A 21,184-nucleotide genomic window follows, 5' to 3' on the forward strand; every position below is an offset into this window, starting at 1 on the left:
TCCTCAGCACCACATAAGAAAAAAGCCGGAAGTGGCGCTTAGAGCGCTAGCCTTGAGCTGAAGAGCTGAGGGACAGCGCCCAGGTTCAGAGTTCAGGCCCCATGACTGGACCAAAAAAAACAAAAAAATGAATGTGGTCTACAATTCTAAATTAGCAAACTGCTTATAGTATACCCCAGCCTATGGCTTTTCTAAACCAATTACTCTTTTGTAAAGTTTTGTGTTGAAAGACCCTCTTTGGGCAGCAGGTGGCCACCCCAGGGACAGACACTGCTGGATGAGGGTCTAGCAGCAAGAAGGCGAAATGGGTAGCCACACCTCATTGCTCTGTCGTGAAGACCATCCTAGCCATTAGGCTGGGTGATGGGTGATTCCTGGTTTCCAGGAATCTGGAAGCTTCGGCAATCTGCCATGGACTGGTTCCTCTGTTTGATGTCTTCCAGGTTGGATGCAAATTCCCAGAAACTTGAATCACCATGGTTCCTCTGCAGCTTCGCCCATCTTTAGCCCCCAAGTTTCATAGGACCCAATGCCCAAAAGAAACCCCAGGAGGGAGAATGCTTGCATGCTAGCTCCAGGCATGACATAGTAGAAATTGTATTTGCTTAGCCTGAGCTCCCGTGTTCCCTTACTTCCTGTACCCCCCACACTCATTAGCTGTCGCTGCCAGGATTCTAGCCTCCCAGCTCCCATAGCTCTCTTAGAGGTCTTCATCCAGGGATTGTAGGCCCATGAGCCCCTTCTCTGGGGAGAAGAGCCACTCTTGCAACTTTGCAACATTGGGACTAGAATCCTTCTAGATCCTGCCAGGTATCCCTCATCTGATGTGTGTGTGCATATATGCACATGAACACATGTGTGTGTACATTTCTTCTCACAACACAATAGACATACTCATCTCTGAGAGGATCCTAACTCAGTTGTGTTTTCAGTCATCTGAGGCTGTAATCTCAGATAAAGTTCGAACAATTGGGCAGAGATGGGAAAGGGAGAAGTTCTGTGTTTGGGGGAGAAAGTGTAAACTAGATTTTAAAAGCCATCTAACCAAGTGAGCGTCAAAAGAAGACATTTCATTCTGGATTTAGATAAGCAAGAAAAGATGGTTTCACATTAGGAAAAAAAAAAAAAAGTGTCACACTTAATCTCTGTTAAACAGTTCTGCCAGAGGGTGTGTCTGAAGTCCTGCCCCAAAGTCCAGATGTATAAATTAACTGCCCTCAGGAATCATGAGTTACAGAGAAGGCCCAGACCCAATGGCTCACACCTGCAATTGTAGCTACTCAGGAAGCTAATGTCTAGGATTGTGGCTTAAAGTCAGCCCAGGCAGCAAATCCATGAGACATTTATTTCTGTCTGACCATCAAAAAGTGAGAAGTAGAGCAATGGCTCAAGTAGGAGAGCACCATCCTTAAATGGAAAGGTAAAGGACAGTGCCCAGGCCCTGAGTTCAAGCACTAATACCAACACACACACACACACACACACACAGAATTACAGAGAGGTGGGTTTCCTGATGCTCAAGGAAGCTGAATAAACAGTTGAGTCTCACATTTTAAGTCTCACATTTTCAGGGGCTCTGTGTTTGGTTTAATACTCTGCTGGTGCCATCTTAAAATTGCTAACAATTTACCTGCTGGGGCTCTGTGTTTTCATTTGGCACTAAGCTGTATGCAAATTATATAACTGATCCTGCCAAGAAACAAGTCACAGAAAGAACCAAATGGCTAAAAACATCAAATGAAAAATTAGTGTGGGATCTTGAGCCACTCACTAGACTTACCGGTGACTCAGCTGGGTTAAAATTTGGAAGTTCCAAGTCCTGGTGGCACCTTCAAATCATCTGCAAAGTTTTGGAGAACTGGTGTGTTCTAGAGGTCATTTGGAAAGGATCCAGAATGGGTATGCTTCTGAAGTTTTGCTTGGAGTTTTGAAGATGATTCTGAGATACAATCAGGTCAGAAAATATAGTCCTGTATAATTTCGAAGAGCTTTCCAAAGTATTTTTTCCATGATCATGTATTTATTTCTTTTAGTACTTGTATAAATGCATGTGGCTGCTGCATTTCATACCATAATATCCTCATGCCTATTTAAATTTCAAAACTAACATTTTACCAAGCACCAGTAGCTTATGTCTGTGATCTTAGCTACTTTAAGAGTCTGAGATCTGAGGATTATGGCTAGAAGCCAATCCTGGGCAGAAAAGTATGACTATTATCTCCAAAAAATCTGGAAGTAGAGGTATGGCTCAACTGTAATCCTAAATTCGAGCCCCAGTTCTAGCAACTAATTAAAACATACATTTAAATTTTGTTATTGTCTAGTGAGACTAACCTGGGAAGACCCAACCTGTGTGATTTGTCCATAACTCATGGTACTGTGACCTCTGAGATGTGTGCAGTTTTAACTTGGAGAATTTCAGCACTCAACCTATCAACCTTGAGCCAGCCCTCCCATCTACACTATGCTTTGCCCCTGTGATCTCTCTACAGATTCCCCTAGTTATATGAGAAATGAAATTCTTCTTAGCAATTGTATCACCAACTCTGGGCCAGGGAGGAAGCTAAAGCTATATCAGACAGGCCAAACATGGAGTTAGTAGTTTAATTCCAAAGAAAAATTTTGTCCCTACAAATTGACTAGCCTCTTTCCCTATTTCATCTAAAGGAATACCAAAACTGTTGACCTGTTGATATCAAGCCTTTCTCTGAGATTACTCTAGGAAAAAAAATGCAGCTAAGGGAAGTCTCCTTTTACTTTGAGGGATTCCACCAAATGCCCAGTGTGCCCAAAGCATACTATATTCTACTACTCAACAGGCTAAGTATTTCATACACCTAGAACATTCTCCCTTTTCCTATGTAGTTGCCTCTAGAATTGGACTTTAATAAATTATTTTCACTGGACAGCCAAAGACAGGTACAACACACTTAATATTTCTCAGTGTGTTACATCACAACAGGCTGTGACTTGCGGGGAACTGCAGACATGAGTGGCCAGCACTGAGGGTGTTATTTAGAACAAGAACAGAATCCCAGGCCTCTCCTTTCACAGCTGGCCATATGGTTATCATTTCAGCAACAAACAGTGCTCTGGGAAAATCAAGTCTTTGAACATATTAAAAAAAAACAGAATTAAAAAGTCAATCAACCAAATAAACAATCAAAAGAAAAAAGAAAAAGAAAACCAAGGATGTCATTGGAATTTCTATTCACATTGCTCAAAGTCATAGAGATGAATTAGTCAAACATAGCCAATAAACAAGGAGGAAGATGATCAAGAGTAGTATAAGGGGAATGCTGGAAGAAAGCAGGGCTAGCTGGGTGCTGGTGGCTCACTCCTATAATCCTTAGCTACTCAGGAGGCTGAGATCTAAGCACTGTGATTCAAAGCTAGTACAAGAAGAAAAGTCTGTGAGACTCTTATTGCCGATTAACCAGCAAAATGGAAGAAGTGGAGTTGTGGCTTAAATGGTAGTACCAGCCTTGAGTAAAAAAAAAAACAACAAGGGAGGGCTGGGAAGGTGGCTCAGTGGTAGAGCGCTTACCTTGCATGCATGAGGCCCTGGGTTTGATTCCTCAGCACCACATAAGCAGAAACAAAAGCCAGAAGTGGCACTGTGGCTCAAGTGGTAGAGCGCTAGCCTTGAGCTGAAGAGCTGAGGGATAGCACCCAGGCCCAGAGGTCAGGCCCACGACCGGACCCAAAAAAAACAAGGGAGAGTGCAAATCCCTGAGTTTAAGCCCCAGTAGTGGCACAGAGAGGGGGGTGGGGAGAGAGAGAGAGAGAGAGAGAGAGAGAGAGAGAGAGAGAGAGAGAGAGAGAGGAAGAGAGAGAGGAGAGAGGCCTATAGAAGAATGAATGAGAGAAATGAGAGCCAGGGTGGCTTCTGGAGGCATAAGAATAACCCTTCCATGCCCACTTTCCTCTGCCAGACCTTTGATCCTGGTACATGGATATGTCCTGCCCAGAGGACTCTGGGATATGTTCCTCTGTCACCAGCAGGCCCTCACAAAAATGTCTTGTAAAATGTAGTTATTACTTTACTTTTATGTATTGTAACCCTTCTGTACATCACCTTGACCATAAAAAAAATTTTTTTTAATGTCTTGTAAGCCAGAGGCAGTCTAGTGACCAATTGGCTTTACTGTGTTTTCTCACGAAAACACGGAGCTTCAGATAAATCCAAGCCTAGACCTAGGGGGAAAGAAACCCCCTCTCCCACCCCTAGACATCAGCTCACCAATGACCAGTCAACTCTTGTCTGGATAGACAAGGGAAAAAAATATGGCTTCAACAACTGAGGGAGGGGGTAGGTTGGGAGGGACCGGGGAGAATGATGTAAACATGACATCCATCAAGATGCACTGCACATGTAAACTGACTTATTGAATGGTAACCCCTTTGTACAACTAATGACAACAAAAATATAATTGCAAAATAAGAAAACAGTAAGTACGAGATAAGGAGATGTAAAAGTGAAAGAAAGTTTAAAGAGAAAGTATTTTTAAATAGAAAAGTTAAAGCAAAAAGAAAAAAAATACTTTTAAATTAAAAAAAAAGCACTTTAAAGTTTGTCATGATTGTAAAAAAAAAAAGAAAAAAAATTGAGACAAACTCTGGAATATTCAAGTAAGTAACAGTGGGTAGAAGTATATAAAACTCACTGGGTATGAGTATGTCTAACACGTTTATATGTGATTAGGTTGGCTGTAATTTAAAAGTTTACCTAAAGGTCCCCCCCCCTCCCGCCAAAAGGTTAATCTAATTGGTTGTGTGATGTTCTTGCCAAGCTATTGATGATGTAGAAAACTAAATCTTAACTAAGCCAAAATTCATTTAAAAGAGTTCATCTCAAGATCTTTTAAATGGTCACCTTATAATAAAATATATTAAATTGTATACTATGTCTTCCTTCTATTTTTCTATATTGGTCAACTCTCACTTATTAACAAATTTTAGTCACATGAACCCTAAGATATGTATTTTAAATGCTTTTTTTCTTTCATGCATTTGTTTCTAATGCAATTATAAGATTATTTCTTTGTTGCTTTGTATGTCCCTCCCCCACAGTATAACCCCTGCTTTCACTGTATTTGATGTCAGTATAATTTGTGGAGGGGAAGGGGAAAAACAAGTCGTTTAAATAAGGATACAGATGGACCTGTTGCAACAATGAGAAGTACAAGTTATCATGTTGAAAATGAACTTTACAACTTGGGGGGGGCAGGATTGGGGGGGGAGGATGGGAAGGGATGGGAAGGGTAAACAAAGGAGGAGGCTACAATGCTTGATAAGAAATGTACTCACTACCTTGCCCATGTAATTGTAACCCCTCTGTACAGTATTTTCACAATAAAAAATAAAAATAAAAAAGAAAATTCCACAACAATTGAAACTAATAAAAGACCTGGTTAAAATAACAACAACAACAACAACAACAATAATAATAATGATGACTTCTGTTTCTTCCCTTCAAAGATTAGCCTATGATAGAAAAACAATGTAGAAGAAATCCAGGTGAAGGAAATCTTTTGAAATCTACATGCCAAGGAGCTACCCATTTTCATCTTACTAATTTAATGTGAAGATAAAATAGGTTCCTCAGAAACCTTGACAGCCAGCTTTCTGTGAAGGTGTCTAATGTAGGATGGAAAATGGAGACGTTAATCGATGAGGCTCATTAATATTCATAGACAGCAGATTAAGGTCGGTGGGAAAAAATTATTTATGAAACGGAGCTATTGTCTTCCTCTTCTCCAAAAGGATTTTTGTTTGGAGAGGATAACATTGGGCCACAGGGCCGTGACAGGGTTGTGACAGATTAGGGATGAATGTGCAGATTTCTTGCTTTATCTCCCAAGGAAAAGAGTCTAGCCATTTACAAGCAAGCACTCAGGGAGTGCTTGGGCCCATGCGCCAATAGGTATAGTGATGTGTCTGTCTCAGACCTGAGGGTTGAGCCCAGGAAGGCAATGCAGGAATGGACTATGTGGCTACAGAACAAAGGAACAGATGGAAGCAAAATGGGCTTAGCTGATTTGCAGAGAGGGGAGGGAATAAGGCAGAAATGAGCCTTTCCTTATTTCTGTTTGTGGGGGAAGGGAACTGGCATGCAATTGAAATTAATTGATAATTCATTTGTGATTTCTGTTCTTGCATTAAATATATATTTGCCACACTGCCTAAGAAAACCTTGGTGTTATTAGTTAGCATGTGCTGTTTTATCATCTAATAAAGACAAGAATTAAAGTTAAGGAGTTAAGAAGTAGGCTGGGGCCTCAAGTGAACTCTATTAACAATGCTTTGTGTTTACACTGGCTGCGGATTTATCACGCTCTTTATTTCCAGAAGCCCTTCACTACTTTATCTTCTGGGTCCTTTACAGGCCAGTAGAAATAAGCCTTGTGATCTGCTGGAATTTTAAAGTGACAGATGGAAAAGTTCTTACTATGAAGCATCGAGAATAGCAGTATGAGAACCTTTTGATCGACCTTGACTTGTTCCAAAGAGCATGCACAGCACCATGGGTATTTCAACACGCTCTTTCTATTGGCTGCACGTCAAAAAAAGCCACTCTTCTGTGTATAGGCCATTTAGACTCAGGTAAGATCACCAGGAAAGTTTTTTTTTTTTAATTTTGAGGTAGGTATGAATAGTTGGAAAACACATGGTCAGATATATGATAGGAGAAGACACTTAACACTGAGTATGAAAAGAAATACAATCAGTACTGACTTATGTAACTGTAACCCCTCTGAACATCACCTCTACAATAAAAATTAAAAAATATAAAAAAATTAGTACAAACAGAGTTCTATGCAAAACAACGTGGCAGGGGCTAACAAATACGACTTGCAAGCTGGAAGAATTCTTAGCCATCATCTGCCCTGAGCTCTGCATTTTGAAAGCAGAAGAACTAAACCTGAAAAGGGACTTACTTGGCTTGCTGGATTAATAAATAGTAAATATAAAAAATCAATAATAACCAATAATAAGTAAATACCACGTGTGGTATGTCCATACATGGAATATTTTTCAGCCATGAAAAGGAATGAAGTGCTGGGGAAAACCTGAGAGCATTAAGTGAAAAGCCAAACAAAAAAAGGCCATATATTACATGGTTCCATTTATAAGCAGTATCTCACATTGAATTGATGAGGTTAATTAATATTCGTAGATAGCAGATTGAGGGGAGTAGAAAAATTGTTTACGAAATAGGTCTCCAAAAGATGTTTGTTTGAGGGTAGAATGGGTCACAGGGCAGTAACAGATTAGATATGAATGTGCAGATTTCTTGCTTTATTTCCCAAGGAAAAGAATCCAAGGAATTTGCAAGCTTTCTGGAGACAGAACTCAGATTAATGGTTGCTGCGGGGGGTGGGGGGGTTGGGAGGCCCCCCCCCCCCCCCCGCATTGCTAACAGATAATATGGGAGGCTTTTTGGGATAATGACATTGTTCATGAATTAGACAGTGATTATGGTTACAAAAACTTAACATGCTAAAACCCCAGTGAATTATACACTTTAACACAGCAAATTTTATTCTGTGTAAGTTTTATCTCAATTTTTTAAGAAATACATGAAGACATAAATGGCAAAAAAAAAAAAAATACATGAAGAGAGGGGAATTGATCAAAACTTAGCAACTTCTGTGACCTAAGTCATCCCATCAGAAGGGGGAGACACTTTTCTTGGAACCACACTGGTAATGTATGAAATAATGGAGACCACAAATTCTATTCAAATGTGGTTACAAAAAATCTCCTCAGCCAGGCGCTGGTGGCTCACGCCTGTAATCCTACCTACTCAGGAGGCTGAGATCTGAGAATTGCGGTTCAAAGCCAGCCGGGGCAGGAAAGTCCGTGAAACTCTTATCTCCAATAAACCACCAGAAAACCAGAAGTGGCGCTGTAGCTCAAGTGGTAGAGTGCTCGCCTTGAGCTGAAGAGCTGAGGGACAGTGCTCAGGTCCAGAGTTCAAGCCCCACGACCACAAAAAAAAAAAAAAAAATCTCCTCAAAACTAAATGTGTGATCATACCTGTGCTTCCACAACAGTGCAGTAAATAGGATGAGCCGGCAGCTGGTCTAAAAATGCCTGCAGTTTTAAGCTGTCAGGGGCACAAGTGATTCTGCAATGCATTGAATCTGAATCTGTGCTATTAGCGATGCTCTCTCAGATACTACTGATAGTGGCTAATTGCTGGCCTTCATGACTGAAGGAAGGCCGCATTCAATTGGGAGTTGGTGGAGAAAGACAGTCAGAGAAAAAGACACACACATACAGAAAAAGAGAGAGAGAGAGAGAGAGGTTTCCTTTTCTTTTTTTGTGTCAGTATAGAGGCTTGAACTCAGGTCCTGGGAGCTGTCACTGAGCTTTAGTCCTCAAGTCTAGCTCTCTCTTCTGGCTTTTTTTTTGCTGATTAATTGGAGGTAAGAGTTTCACAAATTTTCCTGCCAGGACTAGCCTCAAACCACTATCCTCAGATCTCAGCCTCTTGAGTAGCTACAAGCAGTCAACTGCTGTCAGTTGGCACCCTGGGGGTTCTGGTGTTAGGGAGCCACCAGGAGAGCTACAGCCCGTGAAGAGATCTGCTATTCCCCCGGCATGTCAGTCACTCAGTGCCCAGGCACAGAGCAGTGAGGCTGGTCCTCTGGAGGTCCCTGTCATCATTCACTGCACGGCCTGCTGGCCCCTCCTTCTCCAACTGCCTGGCCACCCAGGGCCTGATGGGGTCAGCCCTTGCCCTATCCCTAAATGCCCACCTTCCCTTTCTGATCAGATTTTTCCCACTATCACGAACCCCAGTCTCTCCTGATTCCCCAGAATCATTAGAGGCCTTTGTTTGCAAACTTGTCCAGTATCATTTTAACTGTTTAAATTGTGTGTGTGTGTGCACGCGTGCATGTGCGCGCGCACACACACACACACACACACATGTGCGTGTACACGCTAGTACTAGCATGTGCTGATATTGAGGCTTGAACTCAGGACCTCCCTCTCTACCGTAGCTTTTTAGTTCAAGGCTGTGCTTTACCACTTGAGGGATTCAGTGGAGGTAACAGTCTCACAGGCTTTTCTTCCTGGGCTGGCTTTGAACCAAGATTTTCAGATCTCAGTCTCCTGAGAATTATAGTGGGGTTTTTTTTGTGTTTTTTTTTTTGTCTGTGTGCAGGTCATGGGCCTTGAACTCGGGGCCCAGACTCTGTCCCTGAGCTTCTTCTGCTCAAATCTACTGCCACTTCAGCCACAATGCCACTTCTGGATTTTTCTGAGTAGTTTATTGTTGGTACGAGTCTCACGGAATTTCCTGTCTGGGCTGAGATCCTCAGATCTCAGGCTACTGAGTAGCTAGGATTACAGGCGTGAGTCATGGACGCCAGGCACCATTCGTGTTTCCCAGAGTTGTTGCACTGTAACAGACTCCCACCCCTTCTGTTCCTCCCCCATCTGTCCTCACAACACCTCAGCCTAACAACTCCACGACTAGACGCTTCTCAACTCAACAATTCAGGTGTCCCCAGTGGTAGTCAGCTCTCCTGCAGGGGAGAGTCTTCTTTACAGTTCACCCCCTACCCCATAAAACCATCCACGGTCAGAGATTTCACAGAGCCAAAGTAAACTCCAGCTGCTGAATGCAAGCAAGCCAGCTGCAGGGCCACACCATCACCCAAGGCAGGTCACATCTACATAGAAGTCTTCCCTCTCTCATGGAGGCTCCTCAGGCCAGGGCTGGCCCTGGGGCACAGGGCCTACCTCCTCCTCTCTTGGCCATTGCCCAGGCAAAGGAGGAGGTGTGATGGGTGAATTTCTGTGTTCAGTGAAATCTCAGCACTGTTTATCCTGGGGCCTCCTGTGCCTTCTTGCCAGTGGGCTTGCTGTGGGAAGCGAACAGTGAAGTCTGTTTGTGGGGGTGCAGAAAACTCAGAGAGGGGACAGAGTCTGGGGTATTACCTGCCAGCTTAGAGGAACAAAGCAACCTTAACCAAAGAGATCCTGACTGAACCCAGGCACAGCATGAAGGAAAAGCTGAAGGAAAATGAAATGGGACCAGGCAGTTAGGAGGACCACATAATCACACCCAGATTTCCACAGCGCTCTTTGTGTTCTTGAACAAGCAGAGGAGTAGGAAAGTGGCCCTAGGTGTTTGGAATGGGCAGATTGGGATTGACTCCTGGCTCCTGTGTTATTGGCCGGGTGACATTGATCGAGTTCTGGGTTTCCCGGTTCTCCTCATGGCAATTGGAAGCCAATTACATGTGTTATAATTGGCACGGCAAAACTGAGAAGTCTTCCTTTCTCTCCTTAATTCAACAGCCTGCATTCCTCCCAGTGGAACCCTTTTCCCCCCCTAGTGCCTCTGCTTTGCTGCTCTCAGCATTTGGGGCCCACCCATGGCCCATGAGTGAGGTGCTCAGCGGGGCGAGGGGAACAGGGGAGTGAGTTCTCCATGCTTCGATCTCACCCATGCAGATGGGTACGGCAGCTGAAATTAATGACACTCCGAGCCACTGCAGCGCTCATCTGCTTAACAATCCAATTTCTAGGACGTTTTAGAAGTTGTTAGCTGACTGCCAAAAATGAGCATCATTAAAAATAGATTCACAGCTGTTCAGGAAGCCAGAGATATAATTTTACCTTCATTATGCCTTATTGCAGATGTTATTGATTTAATCTCATTGCATTTTACTGTGTAATATCAATTCGCCCTGTCTTGGATTTGGAAATCGGGAACTGTATTTATTCCTTCTGTGCTCCTAGCAGAAGGTCCATGTAGGCTGACAGCTAAGCTCACACCAAGTTCCCATGCAGGGGACCCCATGTTGGTGAGCCCCAAGACTGTGGCCTATGGAGGTGACTCAGCACAGGGAAAGGAAATTAACCTGGACCTGGGGCCAGCAGCTCTTTTAAGATTGGGGGGGGGGTGGGTCTCAAAGTTTATCATGAATGATTTAATTAAATAAGTCCACAAGCAAAAGTCCCTCTAGTTTTGCTTGCATCTCACCATAAACAATGGCTCGATGAATCCTTCACTTTCCTGCCAGCACATTTATCCTGACAATTTCACACTGACAATTGCTAAAGTAGAATGTAATCCAAAATAAATCAGGCTGCATTTGAATATTGTTTTAAAAGCAGTTTCTCAGAACATTTACTGTGAGATATTCATGACTAAACGAGAAAGAAAAGGAAAAGTAGAGAGAAAAGAGAAAGAAAGAAGGAAAGAAAGAAAGAAAGAGAAAAGTTTTAAACTCAAAATGTTTGAGGATGCTCCAAAATAGAAGTAGGGAACTCTTATATCATCAATTGTTCTTTTAAGAAGTTACAACATGTAATAGCATATAAAAGACTCCAGGCATAAGGTACCAAAGAAACATTAACTCTGCTTAATCCAGTATCTTCCAAATTAAGCTGAAGCAAAAGCCTTTTTATCCTCCCCATCCATTGACGTCCCTCAACACCAGTGTGCTAAGGAATGTCCTTTGGCGATCGCTGGTTTAACAAGATCTCAGAGGAAAGGCCATCTCTATGCTAGGCCTTTAGATCTTTCAAACATGTGAGCAGCCATCTTGATTCTGCATAAACTCTCGGTTTTGGAAACTGTGGTGGGTGAGGCACATTCTTCATCCTCCTTGGTTAACGGCCTTGGTTTCCAAAAGTAAGATTCTCTTCCACACTTACAGCTTGGACACCCCACAGCCCTGCCGTGGCCCTGCTCTGAGAGGTCTGGGGCACCACGTGTCACATCACCAGCACGGGCAGTGAGACTCAACACCTACCTGGTTTTACTAGGTTTAGCCTATATGGCATTAGTTACACAGTATTTCAAATTTGTCACTTTTTTTGGTGATAATTATATGCTTCTTGGATGTCAGCAAGTCACACAGCCAGTCTGTCTTGGTGACCAGCTGACACAGCATGCCCTGAAACTGTTCCTGTCTCTGTAGGAGGTTAGAAAAGAGGCCAGCTAAGACAATACTCACTACTCACTACTTGGGAAGACTACCCAGGCAAAATGTTCAAGAGCTCCATCTCAACCAATAGAAAACTGGAATAGTGGTATGTCCCTGTCATCCCAGCTACACAGAAAGCGTAAATAGGAAGATCACAGTCCACTCTAACCTAGGCAAAAGGAAGATTCTATTTGAAAAGAAAGCAAAAAAAAAAAAATCCAAAACAAAAGGCAAATGACATGGCTCATGTGGTAGAGTTCAAACTCCAGTGCAAAACACAAAAAACAAAAGGTTAGAAAAGATCCCAGGTCATCATCACTAGGGATCCACATACACATTCGGGCTCGTGAGCTCACACTGGAGTTTTTTGTTTTGTTTTGGTCAGTCATGGGGCTTGAACTCTGGGCCTGGGCACTGTCCCTCAGCTCTTCATCTCAAGGCCAGTGCTCTACCACTTGAGTCACAGCGCCTACTTCTGGCCCTTTCTGTTTATGTGGTGCGGAGGAATCAAACTCAGGGCCTCATGCATGTGAAGCAAGCACTCTACCACTGAGCCATGTTCCCAGCCCCTCACACTGGAGTCTTTACTGGCTCCAGTGGATGTTAAGCAGGGCGTCCACGTGAGTAACAGTAATGACTTAATGTCACCTCCCAAGGTGACAATGGTGGGCAAAGGATTGGTCAGGGATGAGCCAAAAACACAGGCCTGATCACATTTGATTGTTATTGTTCACCATTATTAATCCTCCAGTGGCTGCCAACTTCTGTTCCCTATGCAGATGTGGGGAACGTGTCCAACACATCACCTACACCAAGCTCAGAATCTATTTGCTAGTGAATGGCCCTCCATCTCCCAGCAAAGAAGAGAGAAAGCTAGAGTTGGATTCAAAGACGCTCAACAAGCAGACCTGAAAAATTCTGCTCAATGGTTTGACTCTGCAGGGCCCTGCTTTATGCTAATTCATTAGTGATCGAGTCTTGAGGGTTTTTCTGCCTCTTCTCAGCCTCTTGAGTAGCTAAGATTATAAGCACGAGTCATTGGCACCCAGCTCAGACTTTATTCTTACCAGAAATTCGGTTAAATAACACAGGCTGAAAAGCTACCCAGAGCTCATAACTGCATGTACTGTGCCGTTAAGAATGATCTGAATTTCTCCAAACTGATAGCCTACTATGTATGAGTATTCAAGAATTGTGTTTGGGATAGGCATTGGGAAGACTATGTTTATATGATCATCTTGTAGATTTTCAGATTGGGAAGAGATCCGGGAGGATATCGAGATGAACTGCCTCATAATAATTAGGAGAGGTATAGCTCAGAGACACGAAGCAAGTGAATTACATAATTAACATTGCTGAGCAAACTCCGTTTAACACAACAGGAAAATCTATACCCAGGGTCTTTATGGATACCCAATTTTCTCTTTTTAAGTTATATTACATTTATTTTACAGCTTTGACAGGATGCTGAATTATGACTCTAATTAAAATCAAGGTAAAATGAAATTTCCAACAAAGCTAAAGAATATGAGAAAATGAAAGACTAAAATGAAAAACTTAATCTGGACTTCTACATAAATGTCTTAAAAACTACCACAAAAGCCAAATATAACTAATTCATCTGTATAAGGTAAATAAATATTAATATGACTCACTAGCTCTATTCATCTTATTATACTTCTATAAAGTCATAGTAACAAATCTAAATATATTAAGAAGCATTTAGGAAAATTTTTAAAGTGTTTTACAAAGCCAAAGCCAACCACTCACGTTGTTACTGAACAAAGAAGTTAAAAGCAGGCCCAAAGAAAACTAACAGAGCAGCGTCACCTAGTGTCAATTTTCTTAAAGACGACTTGACATTTCCTTTGCCCTCTGGTGGTAGAATTTAGCATTCCTCCACAGGCAGGAAAACTAATTCTAGGTGGTAACTATTTGGTCTCTTTGCTTTGCTCTGGAAAGTGATAGATAGAAGCAACATTTTAGCGTATTTGATATGTACTTTCATTCACCCTGTGTAAGACCCACCACCACAAAGGTATAATTTCCTATTGACCATAGAATAAAGTCTTCATTTTGCAATATTTTCATGAGAACCCTGATCATTAACTTTTAGGATCTAAACAAAGAGATAATTCAAAAGCTGTGAAATTCTATTCAGGTTGAAAAGTATACACTGGTTTGTATAACATTTTGTGAACTTTGTGTGTGGGAGGGGGGGGACTGTTGGTACTGAAGCTTAAACTCAGGATCCTTAGCTTTTTTGCTCAAGGCTGGTACTCTACCACTTAAGTTACAGCTTTACTGCCAGCTTTTTGCGGATCAATCAAAATAAGAGTTTCATGGGCTTTTCTACCTGGGCTGGCTTTGAACCATGATCCACAGATCTCAGCTCCCAAGTAGCTAGGATTACAGGTGTAAATCACTGGTGCCAGCTTTGTTATTAAAATGCATTTTAATTTTAAAGTAGATATAAATGAATTTGAGTCAGAAATGAGTTACCTTCCCACATGCTTCAGTTTAGCCATCTGCAGTGAGTTAGTTTATTGTTCCAGACCACCTACCTTTTGGGGGGGTGGGTAGAGTGGTAATTGTGACTGGCAAGATAAAGTGAGACTAATGCCCACAGAAGCCTTTGGAGAATAGAAAGTGTATCATTTACATCAAATGAAGACAGTTTTTTTTTTTTATTAAGAGTTGAAAATCCTGGTGTTAATGTCTAACATCAGCACTGGTGGAATTGAGGAGGAAAAAAAGTCAATGAATCAGGAAATTAAAAGAACTTCCCTCACATGTATCATTTAAGTCTGGGCATTGGCTCCTTTATTTTGTAACATGAGTGTAGTTGGACTAGACCTTTCTTCGTTTGTGTTCTGAGTCTTAACATCTTGTGACACATAGTCACATCAGCCACTGTCTTTGCACAGTGGACTCATACAGTAATTCATCTCTCCCAGCTTCAATCCACGTTGGCAGATTAACTGGGAAACTGTGCATTTCTAATATGCATCTTCCTGTGTAAGTAGCCCTGCTGAAAGTCCTGAAATCTCCCTCTCAGTGCATTTTGCTGGGCAACCAGTATTTGTTGGCATCTGCTCTGTGCCAGGCAGTATAATTCCATCCATTCTGTGTCCTCAGAGAGGTAAGATAGGCCCTATTTTCATGGAGGAAAGGAAGCCAAAGATGCAAATCCCACAATGGGTGACTGTCCAGCCTAGACCTGGAATCCAGGTCTCTGGTTGCAAATTATACTTTTTGTGTTTCAAGTAGACTTCAGAACCAGATGTATTTGGGCTGCAATCCAGGCTCTGCCACACACTGTGCAATCTTGAGAAATTTTCTAGTGTCTCAGTTTCCTTATCTGTAAAATGTGCATAGGAATGTCCTGTTGTTGTGTCTATTCTCTCACTGAACTAGCTTTTGGCTTCCTCTCTTCACATCCAGGATGCTTCTCAATTTGTTTCCTTCAACTTGTCTTCCTCCCTGGTCTTTTTCTACTACCTAGGAGTCCCTAGGGGCCACAAGTACAAATCCCCAGCCCAGATGCAGGTGTCCTCAATCGTTTGACCTACAAGCTTTTACTTTACAAACAGTGCAAACTATACTTTGCTACCATTGAATTGCCAGCATTCCATAAATTCCATAAACTATCCAACCTTTGTTATGTGACTGTGTTAGATGGCTTTGCCCAGCTGAGGGTTAATGCTGCTTTGTAGGCTTGGTATATTAAACACATTTTTGACTTGCAATTTACAATGGCTTTATCTGATCTGAGCCTGGTGAAAGCCCAGAATCTGTACTTGCAGACACTTCGTTTTTCCTCTGGGCCTCTGGGTTTGTGTCTGCTGCTGCTGTTCATCTTCTCTCCCGCCACCTAGTGATCAGTACACAGATAACAATAGCAAACAATGATACTATTTGTTATTAACAACATTACTGAAAATACTTTTGAGACAAAATCCCCAAAGTTCATTTCTGAAGCTTTTCTTAATCTAAGACATTTTTCTCTTTGAGCACTCGCACCCCCAACACACACACTGTTTTCTAAGGTCTCAATTCTGGAGAGATGTGCCACAGAACTGTTGGTGCGAGCTACACATAACAACTTAGCACTGGAAATATGGAAATATAGCTGGTCTAAGCTGGAATTCAAGTTCCAAAGACTCCATGTAAATAACAAACACAAAACACTTCATTCACATGTGTGTGTGTTTAATATATCCTAACTCTTATTGATAAAATGTTGAAAAACATTTGAGACACACCAGATTAAATAAACCCTGTTAATGAAGTTAATTTTAACTGGTTCTTACTTTTAACTTAAAGCTGCCTGTGTGTTTTGTGTCATATTTCTTTTGGAGAGGAGAATTCTAAGGTAGCTATTCTAACTTTATTGACAAATATGAATTTTATATGTTTGTGGTAAGCAACATGATCTTTTACACATGTTATTCATGATAAGATGGTTAAATCAAGCTGATTAACCTACCCACTACCTCATACTCCTGTGGTGAAAATATCAAAAGTCTCCTCACAGGCATACAATACAGTATTGTTAGATGACTACCTAAATCATTCCATGTCTGCATGGTGTATAACATATTTCTAGAACTTTCCTCCTGTTATAACAGAAACTTTGTGTTCTTTCCCCAGAAAAAATCATTTTTAGAAACTGTTTTGGTTTTTAATTTAATATGTGTTTGTGGTAGAAAGTTGGGAAAATATAGAAAGTCACAGGCAAAAATACTAATGCATGGCTTCGAGGATTTTTGTTTACAATATGTAATTTTTACAAAGTTAAGTTTGTATCCTAAGTGTTTCGCCACTTGTGTTTTTCATTTAACGTAATATTTTCTTACCTCATTAACTATTAGCTATTCTCCTTGTGTATGTATGTACGTGTGTGTCTGTGTGCACGTGTGCGCATGCATGCACACACACACGTGCACACATGTTAGTACTGAGGCTTGAACTTAGGGCCTTGTGTTGTTGCTTGTTTTTTCATTTAAAAATTTTTTTCATTCAAGGCTGGCATTCTACCACTTGAGCCACACTTTCATGCCTTTTTGCTGGCCAATTGAAGATAAGAATCTCACAGATTTGTCTGCCTGGCCTAGCTTTGAAATGTGTTCCTCAGATCTCAGCCTCCTAAGTAGCTACAACTATAGGCATGAGCCACTAGCACTTGGCTTACAGCCTAATTTTTAATAGCTGCCTATGCATCAGGTTTATGGATTTGTCACACTCTATTCAATCTGTGGGCATGTCAGAGACCAGCTAGGTACTCATCATTCTGTTTTAACATAGCTAAAATTTGTACTTCCCATCATTCTTTGCAGCTAATTATGGCCATTTAATCAGTTCTGTCCAACAGAATGTAGTCAGAATAATGTAAGCTATCTCCAGGCCATAAAAAATCCAGGTTTTTCTCTTTATTCATCTGATGGATAATTGCAAGAGATACACAGGAAGATCTGAGGAAAAGATTAAATAGTACTACATGATAGAGAGTCAAGATCACCAGATTCCTTCATGGACATCCACAGGAGAATTTAATTTGAATGGTATCAAATTTTCCACTCAATTTGAGTGGAAAATAGTTATTGTGTTAAGCCTTTGAAATTTGGCAGCCTTTGAAGCTGAAGCTATTGTTAATTATCTTATCTGCTAATATTGAATATTTGTATTATTGTTATGATCATTCATACTGTTAGTATAAGTTATACTTTTAGGATAAGTTCTTAAAAGTAGAATGCCAGGTTAAAAGCTATACACATTTTGGAAACTTCCATCAAATTTCCTTTCAGATAGTGTATTATTTTGATTTTTATATTCCTTACACAGGAAGCCAGTAAAGGTATTTGACTTCGACTTCTTCTAAGTATCTTGTAGGTAATGGGCATGTGTTCAATATTAAACCAATTAATTATTTAGCCCACAGTGCACATGTAAAATAACTTCATTACTTTGAAAATAATAACTTTGAAGTGCAGAGTTCAAAAGTACAAGAGTTGATAGATGCTTTCAAGAAATAAAAGTTAAAGAAAAATGGCCACAACTATCAGTGTGCCTCACTTGGAACATCAGCTCAAAGGTATTTGCTTCTTCTACTTGTTCTGTTGAAGTTATGGGTATAGGAAGTCATTCTGGGCATATTCCCTTTCATACCACTGGTTGACCACTTGAACTTGGGCTACCAACTACATTGTTCTAGTCATCATGGATTCTCTCTATGAATCCCTTTGTACACATTTATGTATGTGTATGTGCTGGTTCCAAGGCTTGAACTCAGGGCCTTGTGCTCTCCTTCAGCTTTCTTGCCTATGGATGGCACTCTGCCACTTGAGCCATAACTCCACTATCCCATTTTGCTGATTAATTAGAGATGGAATCTCAGGGACTATTTTACCCAGGCTGGCTTTGAACTGAAATCCTTTGATGTCAGCCTTGTGAGCAATGAGGATTAAAGACATGAGCTATGGGTGAACTAGGCATTTTTCGTGTATTACAGATCAGTGCCTTATTGATAGCTATATTTGTCCTGTTTAAAAAAAAAAAGAGGTGTGAGATTTAGAAGAGATGAAGATAAGCCTATGAACTTCACAATTCTTTCAAGAACAACAACAACAAAGAATAAAGAACAAACAGATTTTTTTTTTCCAACTCTGAAACTGCACATAAGAGGTTCTGCATAGACATGATGAGGCCGCCTGGCGTGGGTCCGCTCTGGAAGACAGCACAGCAGTGTGTAGGACACATCAGTCTATTGGGAGTGTAGCTTCCTAGAAAACCAGCCATGAGGGGCTGGGAAGGTGGCTCAGTGGTAGAACACTTGCCTTGCATGCCTGAGGCCCTGGGATCGATTCCTCAGCATCACATAAGCAGGGGAAAAAAAGCTGGAAGTAGCGCTGTGGCTCAAGTGGTAGAGTGCTAGTCTTGAGCTGAAGAGCTGAGGGGCGGTGCCCAGGCCCAGAGTTCAGGCCCCACAAACGGACCCCCCCCCCAAAAAAAAATAAAACCAGCCATGACAATGGCATCATCTGTGTTAACCACAAACTAGAACTGTTTCTTCACACCAACGATCGCCGAAGAGCTTCAACTCTCTGTTACTTGAGTTTAGCATAGTTAATGTCCAAGGTCATTTTAGAAGGGGAAGAAGGAAACCGTATCCGGTAATAAAACTTCGTGTCTCAGGAAAGGATAGTGTAGAAGGCTGCCTGGCATAAGCATTTCATGATTTAGCTTTGAATGTCTACACTGCAGTGGTTGTATGGTCCTCTCTAAACTGGAAAGCTAGCATCTTCTCAGATCACCTAGTGGCTGGGCTGTAGGTAGGCATCACCAATTTCCTTTCAATCTACCACATACACCTATATGTAGATATTCACTCACATACACATATATGTATATGCTTCCCTTTCTCTCATATTTACACTCAGATTAGGTCAAGGCTAAGCATGAAAGGGCTGTCTAGTAGAAGAGACAAGAGTTCACACACAGCCAGGCACCTTAATCTCCAAAACCTTGAAAATGCCTGGCATGTAGAAGGTATGGCAAAAAAAAAAAAAAAAATGTTTTTGGAAAGAAAAGAAGGAGAAAGCCATAAAAAATACAACCCTTTTACTGGAGAAACATAAAACAAAAAGAACAAAGTGACTAGATCTCCGACCACCTGGGTGGTCAATTTTTATTAACTACCTATAATAAATGTAGCAACCAACTCATAAACAATAGCAGAAGCAATAACAGACAAGATTCCTATCTGTGTGTGTGTGTGTGTGTGTGTGTGTGTGTGTGTGTGAAAGCAGGCTTCTAGTTTATATTGACTTACACTTGAGAAATGGGTCTGAAAAGAAAAACAGGAAAAGACTAATTGGCAATAAAGCGAATCATGCGTCTTTCATTAGGCACATGTTCTTGCCGTGCTGCCTGAATTCCTACCACTTGTGGGAAGACCATGGGTGCCAAAAGTCATGGAACGACCCACTACAAGAGAGTGAGCTCACTCTCTTGTATTTTTTACACAAGGCTGGCACTCTACCATTTGAGCAACACCTCTACTTCAAGTTTTGGGGGTTTTTTTGGACTGGTTAATTGGAGATAAGAATCTCACATTTTTCTGCTCCTACTGGCTTCAAACTTTGGTCCTCAGCTCTGAGCCTCCTGAGTGGCTAGGATGACAGTTGAGAGCACCTGATATAGTATACTTTAAAACAATAGAATCACATCACGACTTTTAAAAAATACTGACGAAATCCAAGAGAGCCATTTTGCATTGTGTTCCCATGGGAGGGATGGATTCCAGTGGCTTAGTTGCATGATTGTGCAACAGCAAATCAAGATAAACAACTTCTTCTTCTTCCTCTTCCTCTTCCTCCTTCTCCTCCTCCTCCTCTTCTTCTTCTTCTCTATTTCTTCTTCTTCTCTATTTCTTCTTCTTCTTCTTCTTCTTCTTCTTCTTCTTCTTCTTCTTCTTCTTCTTCTTCTTCTTCTTCTTCTTCTTCTTCTTCTTCTTCTTCTTCTTCTTCTTCTTCTTCTTCTTCTTCTTCTTCTTCTTCTTCTTCTTCTTTTCTTCTTCTTCTTCCTCCTCCTCCTTCTCCTCCTCCTCCTCTTCCCCTCTTCCCCCTCCTCCTCCTCCTTTTTTGTCTTCCTTCTTCCCTCCTTCTAATTGGGGACGGATTTTAGCCACGAATATTGCCATGATATTGCTTATGTCACAGGTGAATCTTCCTTATTCATAGTAAAAACACCAGTGTGGCTGCTGGTAGGTTTTCAGTAAGTGTAGCATTTGCTAAGTTTAATAGCATCCTCCACTTCTGAGTCAAGCAGTTTTGAGTCATCTCAAAAAATGCCTTTCTCACCCACCCAGCCTACAGCCACTCACTCTCCCCCTCTCCTTTCTTTGTTTCTGATGCCCTCAGTTTGGTTTAGCTATGTAAGGTACTTGGGGAAATAACTGCCCTAATCATAATCTCTAAGATCTCTGCATAAGGTGTCCATAACTGAAATTTCCTCATTATTTTAATGTTCCTCCAGTCACAGCTTCATGGTCCTATTATGTGTAAATTAGAAACACATTATTCCACCCACAAAGCTTTTCTTTCAAATGCACAGAATTTTATAACCTGTCACAATCTATTAAATTTTGAATTGTTTGTACTGAACCTGACTTCTTTTTCTTTTTTTTTGGTCTGTACGAAGATGTCAAAGAATCTTAATTTCAGCTA

Source organism: Dipodomys spectabilis, unplaced genomic scaffold (genome assembly GCF_019054845.1).
Source record: "Dipodomys spectabilis isolate Male_0828 unplaced genomic scaffold, ASM1905484v1 ptg000092l, whole genome shotgun sequence".
Classification (NCBI taxonomy): domain Eukaryota; kingdom Metazoa; phylum Chordata; class Mammalia; order Rodentia; family Heteromyidae; genus Dipodomys; species Dipodomys spectabilis.